At 36.2% G+C, this 16,973-nt stretch overlaps 1 protein-coding gene across 2 annotated transcripts in view; it reads right to left on the reverse strand.

Annotated features, from left to right (window-relative positions):
- Positions 1-12,491, reverse strand: part of LOC112016057 (protein DETOXIFICATION 24) — a 35,412-nt gene extending 22,921 nt beyond the window's left edge. Inside the window, exons 1-2 of one of the 2 annotated variants that reach the window (XM_024048551.2) lie at positions 12,421-12,491; positions 12,176-12,281 (exon numbers count right to left, since the gene is read on the reverse strand). The gene's annotated coding sequence lies outside the window, so the exon portion shown is untranslated. The other variant, XM_065773769.1, reaches the window with a different exon arrangement.
- Positions 12,492-16,973: the final 4,482 nt, after the last annotated feature.

The raw sequence follows: 16,973 nt of genomic DNA on the forward strand, positions 1-16,973 counted from the left end.
TATTCTGCTATATTTTTTGAATATAGAAACTCCAACTTGAATGAAAGTGTCATGGTCTCTTTACCATTGTGATAAAGGACCACTTTTGCGCCTCTTGAATTTGCTATAGAGGAGACATCAAACTTCATGACCCACTGTTCTTCGGCCACTTCTGCTGTAGCCACTTCTCTTGGTATCTCATCATCTAGCGAGAATTCCTCTTCTCTTGGAAGTTGAGCTAACAGGTCCACTATAGCCTAGCTTTTCACTGCCTTGGTTGTTCCCACCTTCAAGTCATACTATGATAGTTGTAATAGCCATTATGATATTCTACCGGGTAAAATGGGTTGTTGAAGAAAAGCTTTAATCGCATGGGACTTTGTCATTAAGTGTACCTTATAGGCCAAGAAATAATGGCGTAGTCTTTGCGATGCATAGAGGATTGCCAAGCATACTCTTTTTGCTCTGGGATACCGGGTTTTCACATCCTTTAAGGTGTGGCTTATGTAGTACATTGGCTGTTCAATGCCACCTCCGTCCTCTTGGGCTATCAAAGCTCCAATGGCAGATAGGCTTGAAGCTAAGTAAAGTAGCAACAGTTTCCTGCGGTACCAGGGGGGTTCATCATAATCTGCTATAGCTTCCAAAAAGCTGCCTACTGTGCTTCCCCCCACTTAAAGCCTTGTCATTTTTTCAATAACTTAATAAAAACCAAAGTGATTGATGCTAAGCCAGGGATAAACCTCCTGATATAGGAGACTTTGCCTAGAAAAATCTTCAACTCCTTGATTGTGGCTGGTGGCTTCATGGTTGCTATTGCCATTGCCTTGTTTGGATCTATGTCTATCCCTTTGCTGTGGTCAGAAACTTCCTGGCAGACACTACAAAGGCACATTTTAGTGGGTTCATTCTTAGCTGGAAAAGTCTGCACCTTTCGAATACCTTTCTTAATACTTTAAAGTGATCTTCTCGCCTTTTTGATTTCACCACTATGTCATCTACATAGTCCTCCAGTTCTTGGTGCATCATGTCGTGAAATATGGCGGTCATTATGCGTTGATAAGTCGCACTTGCATTTTTTAGCCTGAAGGGCATCATAGTGTAGTAAAAATTTCCAATAGGCATTCTAAAAGTAGTTTCCTTCGCATCCTTTGATGCCATTCGAATCTGATTATACTTGTTGAACCCATCCATGAAGGAAAACATGGCATTTCTTGTGGAAGAATCTATCAACAGATCCACGTTGGGTAGTGGGAACTCATCTTTGGGATAGACCCATATCTTCCTATTTTTCTTCTTCACTGGTACAATGTTAGACAACCACCGCGGGTGTTGGATCAATTTGATGAAACCGGCCACTAACAATTTTTGTACTTCCTTCACTATTTGCTTCTTTATTTCAATGTGAAACACCCTGGCGGGCTGAGCCACTAGCTTAGCCTTGGGATCCATGTTGAGCGTATGTACCACTAGCCCTAGGTCTAGCCTAGACATCTCGCTGTAGTCCTATGCAAAGACATCTTTGAATTCTTTCAACAGCAAGATCAAATTTGCCTTTTCTTATTTTGACAACTTTGAGCTTATTGAAATCAGTCTTGGCTTTTGTGGGTCTGTGCCCAAGTCAATCTCTTTTAACTTTTCTTTTGGCATTACTTGTGCGCCCTTTTCTTCCGTAATCTCTTTTCCACTTTCCGTGTCGCTTTCCTCCTTTAAACCATCTTGGGCCACATAGCATACTAGGCTCTTATGCTGTGGCCTTCCTCCGAGACCCCCTTGCATACTGCAAGTGGGTTCCACATATCTTCATAATTTGTATACTATCCTGCCGTTAGGTGTTCAGACCCTGACACATTGTGGCATACCGCTTAGCTCCAAAGTTGGTGCTTCTTTCCTTTTCTTCTTCCGCATTAGTAACTGTCTCAAGTTAGGCTCTGGATCGTCCTAGATGTCCTCCCACTTGGGGACAAAGGTGTCTTGTGGTTTGCATATTGAGCTTTCTCTAGAAGGTGTCCATTTATCATAGAACATGGTTTCTACTAGATGGGCTTCTACCTGCTCGAATGGTGATGGGTTTGCTACTATCCGCATCATCTTGCCATTCAATCTCCCCTTCACATACTTGTGATAGGTAGACAGAATCAAGTGATGCTTGTGTAACTATGGTCTTTCCAGTAATATATGATAGGAAACTTTTGTCTTTACCACATGAGAACGAGCTAAGGAGGCTATTGGACCCACCTTCAGTTATAGCTGTATATGGCCTGTGATATACTTACCTCTTCCTCCGAACCCCGTCACTTCCATTAGGCATTCCTGAATCTTGCTTTCTGGGATTCCTACTACTTGCAGTGTGTTAAGTGGAATGAGATTCACTGAGACACCCGTCTCAACTAGGGCTCTCTTAATGGGGATTTGGTTTATGGAGGCTGCCTAGTAGATGGGTCTTCTGTGGTCTGAGTACCCCAGCTCTATATCTTCATCACTGAAAGCAATCTTGTTGGTGTCATGTAGGAAAGCTTTGTCAGTTCTAGTTTTTTCTATGAGACATTCTACTCTTGCTCCTGAGGTAATGCTTACCAAAGCCTTCATGGAAATCTTTCTTTCGTTGGCCATGAGCTCTAGTTGGTCAAACAAGTTCTTGAACCGGGAACTCCTTTGTAATGTAGTAATGGTTGCGGCAGGCAGAGCCGGCCATTCTTCTTCGTTCTCTCCTGAATCTGCACAAATGACAATTGTTACTACCCCCTTTCCCTTATGATTCAGGAGTGGGTTTCTTTGCACTTCTGGTTAGGACAACTCAAGAATTTCCTCTCTGATTCTACGGTGCACTAGTTTGTAGAGTGCCCAGCATTTTGCAGTGGCGTGTTGCACATAATTATGCAGACAGTAGAAAAGTGGGTCATTCCATTCTTCCTCAGTGGGCTCTCTAGAAACTTGATTAGGTTTTAAAACCCCATCTACGATCCATTTGTCCAGGAGCACGTCCAGCTCCTTTGGTGTACATGGTATTGGCATTTGATTCCTCTTCTTCTCATTGGTGGACACCGTCATAGCTTGTGGCGTGGATCTCCACTCCTTGGGCTTGTCAGAGCTAGGCTTAATTGATTGAGCGGTCTTTCTAGCCTTTTGTAATAGCTATGCAAACCGCGAGATTTTCAAAATTTCCAAGACAGCTCTATATTCCATGAATATATTACCCATGCACATTACCATCAACGTCTTCTCTTCACAGTGGTCATAGCAATCGAGGGCTATGTTCTTGAACCTCTTGATGTATTCCATCAGGTCTTCACCATTTTTCTACTTAGTTCCTTGCAAAGTTGCAAGCGTTATTGTCTCTTTTTCGTGGAATACTTGGTGCAGAACACGTCTACTATGTCATCCCATGTTAGGATTGATCTTGGCTTCAAACTAGTGTACCAGGTGTATGCTTGGTCATATAGGGACTTTTAGAACTCTCAAAGACATAAGTCCTCATATGCTACGTAGAGACCAAGGGTGTCAATAAACTTACTTACGAGCTCAATAGTGCTTCCCCTTTTGCCATCATATTGTGTGAAGGTTTGCAGTTCATATCTCTCAAGATATGGTTTGCTGAGTATCCTTAATAGATGGGAGGGGGGTCTTTGTGCATAAAACCTTTCTTTGAGTGCCTTAGCCTTTTCTTGCTCTAACAATGCTGTGACGTCAGCCATCATGATGAAATATTGCTCTGTATTCTGTAGGCCACCACCTACAAGAGTTTCTTCCTTATCTGCCACATGCTTGGGGTCATGTTGGCTTCCTTTTTCCTTAGTCTTATCTGCCTTCAACTGGTGAATTTCCTCCATCAGTTGCTATTGGGAATGCTGTATGGACTGCAACATTTCAATAAAGAAGTTAGTATTGTTAGTGAGGATCCTTTGTCGTTGCTGTGGACCAGCCTCTGCTCCATTAGCACCTTCTGCTTGGTTGGGCTGATGCAACGTGGCTAGCCTTGATTCTGCCTGCGATGGCACGGTACTCATATTTCATGTCGTTTTTTATCTTGGAGGCATAACTTGCGAGGGATCTATCTGCTGTGCCTGTCTTTTTCCTAACTCCTCAGTGGAGTCGCTAATTTAAATGTGGTGGACCTTTTGTGTTGTTAGGCTTTAACCTTCTTCTACTGTACCATGGCCCGTGATTCTGGGGTAAGAGAGCTGGGGCTAGCCTAAGTGAAACACACCTTAGACCAATTTGCACACAAGTTGGGCCATCCCAATACTGACGCACCTTGGCTAGAGTATTAAGTATGCGGCATGCCCACGGCAAGAACAACTGTTACAGATATTACAGCAAGAAATACAATATGGAAAAATAACTATTACATCTGACAAGTAATACTAATGCTTAAATAAAAAGAAAACCCAATGGGGTCCTGGCAGAATAACACAGCCGCCGGGAACAATGATGCAGTAAATAATTCAATAATAAGGTAACAAGCTAATCATTCATTAATCACCAAAGTGAAACTTGTCTGCCAGAGGAATGAGCCTATTCTTCTCAACAAATGCAAGTCCAAAGAAGGAACCGATCCCCAATGCGAGTAATCTCAAAGAAGGCTTCTGCTATAGAGATTATTCACTTTGAAAATGGACCTAGATGGCTTAAATTTTAACTCTTAATTCCTCAAAAAGTGGGTCTGTCAAGAGGGAGAGACATGTCTCTATTCCTATCACTCATGCTTTTTTCTAGTTTGCTATGTTTTCTTTTCTTTTCTCTCTTCTTTTTCCTTGTTCTACCTCTACTTCTTCCTGTGATGATGATACCTCTTTTTCTAATGATCCTCTACTGTTTACAGCTACCACCCTTTATACTATTTGTCGTGGAGGGATTTGCCCTTTTTACCCCTCAACTGCTTTTGGCTCTTTATAGGTGTCCTTCCAAGACTGCCCACTGGCCTGCCGGTTACCTAGCCACTACCATTGCACTAAATGTGTTGGTTGCACCACTCCTCATTCCTAGACAAAATGGCTTGTCTTGTTTCTTACCTTCCTTTGTTCTCACTACTCTCACCTGGATAAGGATTAAGCCTCTCCCTCACCTACCTCTATGGCATGCATTAAGTGGTCCCGATTCATTTTTATTTCTTTTGGGTGAGATGTCATCCTAATAAGACATTTCTCCCAAAGAAGTTTGTGCAGGAACCCCAAAATAGACCCCCTCTTTTTTCCTACCGCTAGACCACACCCTCTGATACTCTTAACCCGTGGCCCACCTCTCATCTATTGGCTGGGTACAAGTAGGTGGTGCCTAGGCCCTTTGTATAGGCTCCACTTTCGTCTGAATCAGTTCCTTTGTGGCCTCTATGCCATTTTTGTTGCCTTCATGTTTGTCTGATTTTGCTGTACGTTTTGGTGGGTGTTTTTAACTCTTGCAGTGTGAAGGACATATGAGCTTTTGGGCTTGTGTTCCCTGCTTTTCACTCCTTCCCTAGACTGGGTATTACTTGGGTGAAGGCCCTTACCTTCTTTCCTAACCTATGTTCTTTTCTTACTTGTGTCTGTGGGCTTCTTGGCTAGGGATCCTGCCATGCCACTTCATTGTTCCTGCTATATTATTAGATATTTTTTATTTCTTGGTACCCATGGGCTTACGAGTTGATGCTCCTACCATGCCAGTCCACTTTCTACATCTTTACCTCTTTTGGGATTTATTGGCCAACATTCATGTCGTGCCAGCCCATTTCATTCCTCAGGCTTCCTTGGTCTATTTACTTCTTTTTTACCTCTTTTATTCTTTTGGGCTTTTTGCTAAATCCTTTGGGCTTTCTCAGCCCAATTACCACATCTTTACCTTTTATTACTTTTCGGGCTTATTGGCCTTTGGGTTAACCTAATGAATTTACTAATTTGTTTCCTAGGCTTCCCCAGCCCATTTACTTTCTCTTTACCTCTTATTGTTCCCATGGGTTTACTACTTCATTCCTTGGGCTTCCTTGACCTATTTACTTCATCTTTACCTCTTATTGTTCCCATGGGTTTACTACTTCATTCCTTGGGCTTCCTTGACTCATTTACTTCCTCTTTACCTCTTATTATTCTTGTGGGCCTATTGCCCATTATTCTTGCCATTCCGGCATGCTGGGCTTGCTTTTCTCAAAAGTAGGCATCAACACTCTCTTATTATCCGTTTTCTATCTAGTCGAGATTAGCTAGTTAATATCTTTACATAGCCATTATCTTCTTCCAAATGTGCTCTTCTTTGGACGAACCTCAATGTAGTTCCCATACAGTTGAGTTTGCGGTGGCACGTTAAGGATAAGAGCTAGCTTACATATTCCAAGAGTTCAAGTAGTTGTGATAGGTGATAACTATAATACAAAATACAAACTCAAACAAATCTGTAGATTGTGATAAGATAAGATAGAGTTATTTGTATTTCAAACTCATTGCATCTGTACATTCTAATATAAAATGCAGAGCCTTCACCATATTTTGGTAAGATTGTGTAGAGTCCATATTTATAGGTTGGCAAACCATGATAAAATGTAATCCATTTATACTGTTTTTGGTAAGTCTTGAGTGTGTTAAATGTGTACTTCAATGTCTAAGACAAAGACCTAAGCTTAGATCAAGAAATAATCAAGTTTAGAGTAAGAAAACAAAGTTTCTTCTAGTTCAACTGCTGGCACGACATCTGGCTCGATTGATCGATAATTTTGATTGTAGCTCGACGCCTAGTTTAATTGATAGAGATTGCGATATCAGCAAAAATTTGAAACATGAAAAAGCCCATAACTTGCATGTTTCAAGCCCGATTCGTGATCCTTTTTTTTTTTTTTTTGGGGGTGATATTTGAAGGACTTCATAAGTTATCCCTAGAGAAGCTTTTCAGAGAGAGAAATCACCGTTTTAATGGCTTGGGTTTGTATAACCAAATTTCTATCAATCTCACTATATTGGAGATTTTCAAAGCAGATATGAGCCTCCATCTATTCAACCTATGAGAGTTCAAAAGCACATAAAGAAGAATCAACACGGTGTTGCTACTGCCATAGTGCAGATCTTGCATGAAGCCATAAAGAAATCCAGTTTATAGCAGTAGTTAGTCAAAACCTTTAAGTGAATTTCTTGGAGTCACAAACAAGAAAGTTTGAGTGCAACAGTTTCACTATAAAAGAGTCTACAGATTTGGAGCTATGTGTGGTCACGCCAATAACTACTACATGAGGTAGTAGTAAATTTAAGGTTAAGTCTATTGTACAAACTTCAATTCTATTAGTAAAATTTTGTCTTGAGGATTGTTTAAGTTAAATCTTCTTTAGGTTTTTTACTTTGAAATCATAGTTTCAAAAGTTTTCCTAGATCATCATTCTTGGTGTTCATATGATCTATGCTTATTTGATTCAGATACGATGCATAATTAATTTAATTAATTATTTGGCTAAGATTTTATAGAATTTGAGACAACTGGGATCTAAAATCCTAATAGACTAAAAACTCAAATCAATCTATTATATCTTTACATACTTCATTACCAAATTTGTGTGTGCTTTTACTGCTTTCATTTTTGTTATTTGTCTTAGATATGGTATTTTATTTATGTATGTGGTTAATAGATGTGTTTGTGTGTTACTGAATTTCATAACAAACTTGTTGAATTATTTTATTTATTTTACTGCATAAATTGTTTCTGATCAAAATAAGAATTTTCAATTGGTATTAGAGTATTTAGAACACATATGAATCTAAAACATAATTTACAAAGGGATTTTTGAAAAAGGATAAATTTTAGCTATAAAATTGATTGTAACCTAAGGCTGTCTTACTCAATATCTTTTTATTGGAGGTGAATTTTGACAAATCCACCATTGGATTACATCTTCTTCTTATATCATCCATACTTGCAAAATTTCTAGAATATTAAAGATCAATAGCTATGTCATCAATAAATTGTTTAAATTGCAAGTTTTTGTAATTTAAAATTATGTATAAAAAATAAGGTTATAGATCATATAGTAAATAATATCTGATTGACACAAAATTTGACATGTGTATTAAAAGCATAAAGAACATGCAATTCAACGGTTAGATTTTTAAAATATGTAGTAATGTTTATTTTATTGAGTAATGTTGTTGCCTTAGGCTCCAATCAATTTTGCAACTAAATTTTGTCTTTTTAAAAATAATATCTAAAACGATATATATATATATATATATTATTTCGCGTTTAAAGAAAAAAAAGCATAGCACCGTTGTTGGACTCAGACAATAAGACCGGTTTGATAATATTGTTTTAGTAACTCTATTACGTGTTGTGAAAATATGTATAAATAAAAATATGTTGTGAAAATACGTATAGTATTATTTAATTGACAAAAACGGTTGTACATAACCTAATTTCTTTTTAGCATGAATGCTGTAATAAATTTTCGTAATAAAGGGCTTTGAATTTTTTGGTACGAACACTGTGGACTGGACAGTGTCGGGGGCGGTTGGCCCTTGTGAATAAGCAAGCGCCACGACATAGAATATAGAGACAACAGAACTATAGAAGTTTTCTGCAGGTGGTCCCTTGCACAAATTGTTGGTTCTAACTTCTAGTTTCTAAACAAACAGTCAAAATCGAAAATCCCATGACCAACCAGCTCGATATATATATATATATATATATTCAAAATAATTAAATTTGCTAGTATAATATAATATTACTCGAGAATGAGCATCGATGAGTTCTATAATACTACAATATATACTATAATTCGATTTTCTAAGCAACTAATAAGTCTAAAACTAATTGCATTAGTATTTTATAACATAACAAATCAAAGGCCTCCGCAGTCGGGAATCTCGTGATATCCACGCTTAACAAACAGTCAAAATCGAAAATCCCATGACCAACCAGCTCGAGATATATATATATATATATTCAAAATAATTAAATTTGCCAGTATAATATAATATTACTCGAGAATGAGCATCGATGAGTTCTATAATACTACAATATATACTATAAATCTATAATTCGATTTTCTAAGCAACTAATAAGTCTAAAACTAATTGCATTAGTATTTTATAACATAACATGACCCAAATCAAAGGCCTCCACAGTCGGGAATCTCTTGATATTCACGCTTATCATGGTTCGAGGCTTCCAAGCACTACGTTGTCTTGTGATTTTGACTCTTTTCTGTCTTCTTCTTGTGGGTGGATATTATATGATACTTATGACAGAATTTTAAATTTTTTTGTTTCTGTTCTATAATAATATTATTATTTTATTATTAGTTCCAGACACGAATTAATTTTAGTATTAATATTCGAGTTCAAAAACTTTACTTGATAATAATTTTTTTTCACCAATTGAGCCAATTACAATCCACCCCATTCATAATGTATGTTGTACTTATTCCCTCCCAATTTCATATAATAATCTATATTTATTTTTCTATGAATGATTTTACACAATAGTTAATTTAAAAAGTAATCACAGAAAATTGATTATTGAATAGATTGTTTTCCTCATGAATTAACACACTGTTAGTCCATAGGCTTGATGGATCAACCCCGCCCTTTATGGGAGGTAATAATCACACAAATAATTTGATTATTGAATATATTTCTCACAACTCAACAATTAATTTTTTTAAAAGAAGAACTTTTTTTTTTTTTCACATTTTTTGATCTGACAATTATATTTAATATATTAGATATGATTACACTTGCCATATTTCCAATTTTTATGTCTTCACTCTACCATTTTTTTTTTCCATCTATGAAAAGGATATAAAAAACAAAAAGTGTATCTTTATATAACTTTGAAGCAGTGGTAGAATAAGGATTTCAATTCAAGAGGGATAAAATTAGAAACAAAATTATTCTAAAAAATAATCACCATTAACAAAAAAAAAAATGGTAAACAAATGTAATTATCGTACAAGATCTAAATATACATGTAAAGTATACAAGTACATATTTATATCATTAAAATAAGGAGAAAAAATCAATAAATAGTTTCTAACAACCAAACTAAGATATTAATCTAAATATATAAAGTTTAAACATCTAGTTTGATTTCTTAAAATAAATTGAGAAAATAAATAAATCTAAAATTATTTCATAGTATGTAGCAATATACCTACAAAATAGAATATACATCAATTTGGGATTATTGCGAAAATCTAGAATCAAAAACTTTGAAAAAGCTAAGTGATGGAAGAGAAAAAAGATAATGGCAATTTTAAGGTTCTAGTAACCTACAAAGTTATTAAGTAGTTTTTCAAAATATTATTTTGTGTAGAATATGGGACCGCTAATTAAAATGTAATGAGCCAAAAAATAAAATACAAAATAAAAAAGATAAGCAAAAGTTATTGTGAATGAGAGAATACAGCAAAGGTGGGACACAATAAAAATTGACAATAAATAAGATAGTAAAGGAAAAGTTTTCCACGCACATTTTTCTTAATAATTAATGACACTGTTTTTTTTTTTTTTTTTTTTGAGAAAGAATTAATGACACTGTTGGAAAGGAAATTACACTCTGAAAATAGGCCCACCCTACAAAATTTTTGCATAATTGACGGGGCAAAAACCTTAAAGAAATTCATTTTGTTAGGTAGTTTAATTTGATTAAATTTGTATATACAACCTCATTTTATAAAATAATTTGATAGTTACAATGATTACAAGGGAGATTTGAACCCTAATTCTTAATAAATGAGAACAAGTTATTTATTGAATCATAAAACTCTCGACATTTTATTTTATTAATTGATTATTAAATTATTTAAAGTACTATAATTTAATCCTTTAAACTGTTCATTTAACTTGTCATGTTTGTAATTTTTTTAAGGAATTCTTTTATGGAGATAATAAATTCAAAACTATTTCATAACAAGTTGAATTGATGACCTATCATAGGTTAAAATGAAATAAAATGATATATATATACACACACACATATACATATACGTACTTGGACTTACCATATATAATTCAAAATAAGGGCGTTGTAAAAATGTTATGAAATTTTGTTGTGTTCATAAATTTTTTTTCTTTTTTGAATAATTGATGGAAATTACAATGAAATTTATGTGTTTTAAAATTTTTAGGTTGAAATTATAAGTTTAAAATTTTGGAATACAAAAAGGGAATATAAATTATTTATGTGCTTCTTTCAAAATATATATATATATATATATATATAAATGTATATATATATGCGCTTAATTTGGTATTTGTTTATGCATGTTTTAAAATCATAATAAATTATTTATGTGCTTCTTTCAAAATATATATATATATATATATATATAAATGTATATATATATGCGCTTAATTTGGTATTTGTTTATGCATGTTTTAAAATCATATTTTTTTTCAAGTTCAATTGTACTTTTGTGACTTTTTCCAATTTATTTTCTAAACAAAATAAAATATAAAAAATAAGCTATATCAAACCAAAAAGATAAAATGAAATAAATAAAGTGAAATGAGACGTGGATGTGGATGTGGATCATTACCCAAAGGAAAAAGAAATAGAAGTCTAATCAAGTCTCAACTAGCAGCCCTGGGTCCCTATGACTGGTTGTTACAAATTGGATAAAGAAAAAAAATATTTTTTATTTGTTGACCTATACTTTCTACTCGGCCAGAAGCCAGAACATAAAAATCAACCACTACACGGCTTAGAAAATAAGAGAAAACTGTGTGTAGGTGTAGGCTGTGTAGCCACCTTAATAAGCTTTATTTTTTATAATTTTTTTATTAGAACCTCAATAAGCTAAGTACAGCTTTTTCTACTGGGAAAGATGTTACCTTATTTGTAAGTAAATGAGGATGGACTATAGGCAAAGGAATAATATTCACTAAATTAAACAACTTAAATGACATAAATATAGTATGATTAAGATGTGGAATTAAAAAGATTCATAATAAAAAAAAAAAAATCATAAAAAAAAGATGTAGAATTAAAAAGGGGGTCTTGTTCTAAAATCAATCTTGATGTGGTAGCTGCAGTGTTTTTTCAATAATCAATCTTGATTGTTTAGCTACCATATATATAGATACTACTATTATATAATCTTCAAATAGTACTAAGCAAGGTATTGTGCTCTGATTGAATCCTTACAACTTAGAGCAGTACAGTGAGTTCAAAAGTTCACTTGAACTTCAGAGATATAGCAGTGCAACATTGTAAACTAAAAGAAGAGAGACAATAGAGAGCATACCTTGGCCTTATATATAGATTGCTGCCTTAAGAGTTTAGAGAGAGTGAACCGAAGTTGACTTCAAGTGCCGTGCAAATGTTCCAACCTTAGAGAGAATGAGAGGCTCCTGTCATGGAAGAAAGATGTAATCGTTAAGGAAAAGAACTGGGGTTTTTTTTTATTATTATCAAGATCTGTCTTACAAATCTTTCATGAGCAATATCACGAGAGAGAGAGAGAGAGAGAGAGAGAGAGAGAAGCTTTACTGTCTGTTTTTGAAAGTAACGAAGATCCTGTGAAACACTGGACACAATGTTTCTATGTTCGTGAAACTTTAAGACCTGTTCCATTAGCATGCTTAGTGACAATAGCAAGTATATGGAAAATGACAAAAAAAAATTATGTAAACTTGGATGTGTTTAGATAACACTTATTTTGCTAAAATTAATTTAGATAATATTTATTTTGCTAAAATTAAAAAATTATTACTGAAAGTATTGTAAATAAAAGTAAAAGTTAGTTAAAATAGTACAGTAAGACTCATAAATAATACCAAAAAGTATAATGGGGCTCATGAATAGTAGTAAAAATTAAACTGAATAGTAAAATAAGTTGACTTTTTAATTTTTGCCAAACACACACCTTAAGTGTTATTCTTTAGGTTTCCCTCTTAAAATTCTATCATGTGGCTTTCTTCTCATGAGATAAAAGTGTATTTTTTAGTTAAGTAGCTACATGACAGAATCTTAAGATGGGAACCTAAGGAACAACACCTAAGTAAGGTAGCTAAATCTTGCCCTATAAAAAAAATTAACAGATACTCTAATGCATTGGTTTAGAAAGTATTTTTTGAAATTTTTTGGTGAAACTACACTATTGGTTCCTAAAATTTACCTTGTGAGCACAATTAGTATCTCAAATTTCAAGCGAGCGTTATTAATCCCTCAAGTTTTACAATTGAATGGTACTAGTTCTTTGGTTAACTTTAATTAGAAGTATTGCTTATGTGGTTAATAGAATACTGAGTTGATATTTTTTTAATGATGTGACATTTTTAATTAGAAAATTACAAAATTATTTACAACCGGTGCATCTTTTACACTTTACAAGTGCTTTTACAAAATTGTGAGTTGCATGTGAGTCATTATTTTTTATTATTTTGCTAAAAAAATCTTAGACTCTCCAATATCTTCCTATGACCTAAGCACTTCATCTTCCTTGATCTTGCCATTCTCCCAACCATTGTGGCTGTAGCTGCCGTCACTATCATCAGCGCTCTTCTTCTTCCGTATCGACTCCTCTAGATGGTCTTCGTTGTCACCGCATTAGCTAACACAAGCTTTGTCCTTCGCCAATCTCCATGAATGTTTGTCGACTGCTAATCTCCTAAAGATCTTTATGTTTCTTTGTTCAGATTTGTTTCCAATGGATCCATAAATAGCATGAAAAAATGTTTAAATTTGTTTCATTATAAATCTTCAAATATTTGAAGTATTATATTCAAGTTTTCTTTTCCTAAAAAAAAAATTGAAAAAAAATTGGTCGTTTTTCTTTCTCTGCCATGAATTGCAGTATATTTTGATAGCTACGACAAAGGAGAGGGATAAAAAAAAATCACCATAATTAAATCTTATTTCTTCCTTCAAGTTATACCATGTGTTTGGAGTAACCCAAAGCAATCCCAATTACAAATATATATATATATATATATACAAGACTTCTTGTGCCACTCAAAATGGTTCTCAAAGTATTCAAAGAAAGGGACATTACTAGATATCTCTTTCATGAATGTTGTCCAATTTTGGAGAACTTCTTTCTTTTGTTCAAGGGTATGGTTGGCTCTGTAGGCTTCTCTTTTGAGTCTGTTTTCTTCTGACTCAAACTCCTTGCCTAGGGCATCCATATCAGGAGTGAATTCTTTCCTAATAACCATAAGCTGGTAATCAATTCCAGGTTCCTGCTGGAAAGGATCTTGGGGTTCCTGTTGGTAGGGATTTACCATATCACTACCTGTTGGTGATGGGGGTTTTTGACTCTTCTTTTCTTCCTCATCAACAACTGAGTCTTGTCGGGCTGTGTAGCAGGGTGTGCTAACCTGAGATTTGGTCTGGACACCTTGGAGCTCTAGATCTAAGTCTCTTCTAGACTTAGGAAAGGGTGCTAGAGGTCTAGATGTACTACACTGGGATGCAGGTCTATCTTTAAGAGCGATAGGGAACTGTGGAAGGCTTTGGTGTAGATCTGCTGGTGATCTAAACCTAAGTTCATCATATCCTGAAGGGGAGTATGAAGGTGAACCTACTGGTGGTCTGTATATATATATATATTTGTCAAAAATCCTAAAATAGAGATTTAAGATTAAAATTTTGTACTATTTATTTGTAGAGAATTCACCATTCACCAAGTTCTTCTACATCTCACTTTATATTAAGGCTGCTCACTTTCTTGAGCATTTCACCAATGGGTTGAATCAATTTCTAACCATAAATGCTGCGCGTGCCCAATTTTCTTCGTTGGACTGGGCCTAGTGTTGGGCTCACAATTTATTTATATGGTGGGTTATGAGTCCCTTCCCCCCCCCCCCTTTTCTCCCCTTTAAGCTCCTCTTCATCGTTATTATTATCTCTCGTTCACTCCCCTTTTTTCGCTCAGAATGACTAACCCTCCCCCCCCCCCCCCTCTCTACTCACTTCCCCATTTATAGCTTAAGGTTGGTGGAGTGTGATGATTACTTTCTGGTCTATTCGTGTGGGTGGGGTCATATGATTATTCCTGACATGGATATGCTTCTTGGAAAATGGTGAGATGACTTGGAATTGGTTCCTCCCCAAAAGGTTGCTGGGGCGATATTCCCCAAGGCAATACCGGTGCCGAGTCATGGTTGTTCCGGTAAATAAGCCCCGATAAACTCATACATGATGGTATGGGCCTATCTATCTTGGATAGTTGAATGAGCCTACTATTGATTTGGGCTTGAGAATGTCTTAGTAGCTTGGGCCAAGGCCTAATGCCATGGGTTCAGCCTTATGCGTACAATAGCCCTTCCTTGATTCGTGTCCGACGACCGGGAACGAATCAAGAATACTCTAAGGATTCCTTGGGAAGATTTACCATCAGTCATTAAATAGAGGATAAGACGGTTATTAATGCCTTTTGAAAAGAAGCATTATGACAGCCTGTTAAATCAACCTATAATCATGACCTGACGGTTCGTGAACCGAGGCCACGTGTGTGGAAGTTACAAAAAGGAATTTAAAAGGATTTTTCCCGCTCATTTTTCATTAAATGTCTCCCCCTATAAATAGTACCTTTTTACTCCTCATATAATTTTTATGTCCTTACTCCACCAACTCCTTCTCTGTCGACCATATTCTTCCCATGCATACTCCAACTAAGACCACCAACTCCTAGAGCCCATAGTAAGTTTCCTCGTCCATTCCTTCTCTTTTTTCAATTTATTTCTCTTACTCTAGAGTTAAGAATGGGTTTCTCTCATCTTCTTAACACCAAGGCAACTTTACCTAACTTTAGGGCGGTCTATGATATCCTTGGGGATGTCGAAGTTGCTTATTGTCATAAGGGTGATATCGCTTTTCAGCAGTGCCCTCATGTAGTATTTTTTTTCATTTAATGGTTATCTTTGAAGGAGGGGTTAGGTTTCCTGTGGACCCTCTGATACTTAGGACTCTTAGATTTTACGGCTTGTGTCCCGACAAGCTCCCTCCCAATTTTACCGAGTAGTGAGTTGTGTTAGCCGATTAAACCAATTGTATGGGCTACAGCTAGACCATTATGATATAAATTTTATGTATAGTTTATGTGGTAATATTAAGTCAGACTACTACCTAAAGGTTAGGGATGCACGGGTATGGCTGATATCATGCCTTCATGATTCTAACAGAAACTCTGTGGGAGAATATGTCCGGGTGAGTGACAACTGGCATGCCAATGAGCTCACCTGCCCAACTTCACCTCAGGATGTTGGTCAGTACAATGCACATCTAACTTTCTTTGTAATTGCTCTCTATTCGTCTTTATTATTATTTAAATATACTAACCAATCTTCGTTTTACTTTGGTGTAAAGGGCAAAAGGTTTAAGCCGGACACCAGAGTTGTGCACGTGAGGGATCTGAATTTTGTGCTCCGGTCAGAGATCTTCGTTAATTTTGACGGACAACTTCGGGCATCCTATCTCATATTTGGTTACACTCCGGTTTACTTTACCTGGCAACCTTTTGGGCAAACTTTTTTGGTGGACAGCCCTTTTTGTCATACATTGACGTACAACATCCAAATTTCCTTCCTTCAAATCTAACAGTGGACGAGGCTCGGGATCTCGGCCCTCGATTAACTAGGGAAGAATCATTGGTACCCGTGAAGGACACTTAGCAAACTCTATCTTCCAAGTTCACGTTGCTCACAGACCTGTCGAGGAGCCTTGAGTTAAAGCTCAGCCAGCTGATCAAGCAGCAATTGAGTTAGTAAACTCCTCTGAAGCAAAAACTGAACAAGGTGAGGGCGAGATGGTAACCAAAAGGATAATGACTATTGACTGGTTTCTGCCTAGCCCCCGCCCTGTTGCGCAACAGCAACAAACTCAGGGTAGGAATCAACCTCATCTAGCCACTTGCACTCGGAAAAGGCAGCGCACTACCAACCAACCTCCAAGAATATCAAGGGATGCTCCCCGAGAACTCCTCTAGCTTCGGTATCGGGTGGCATAGTTATCTGGGAACCCACTGGTGGTGCCTACCCAACCATGTGGGTCGGGTCCAACATGGCTTCTTCCTCTTCTCACTCGGTTGTGGGGTGGTAAGA

This window comes from Quercus suber, unplaced genomic scaffold (assembly GCF_002906115.3).
Source record: "Quercus suber isolate HL8 unplaced genomic scaffold, Cork oak 2.0 scaffold_80, whole genome shotgun sequence".
Taxonomy (NCBI): Eukaryota; Viridiplantae; Streptophyta; class Magnoliopsida; order Fagales; family Fagaceae; genus Quercus; species Quercus suber.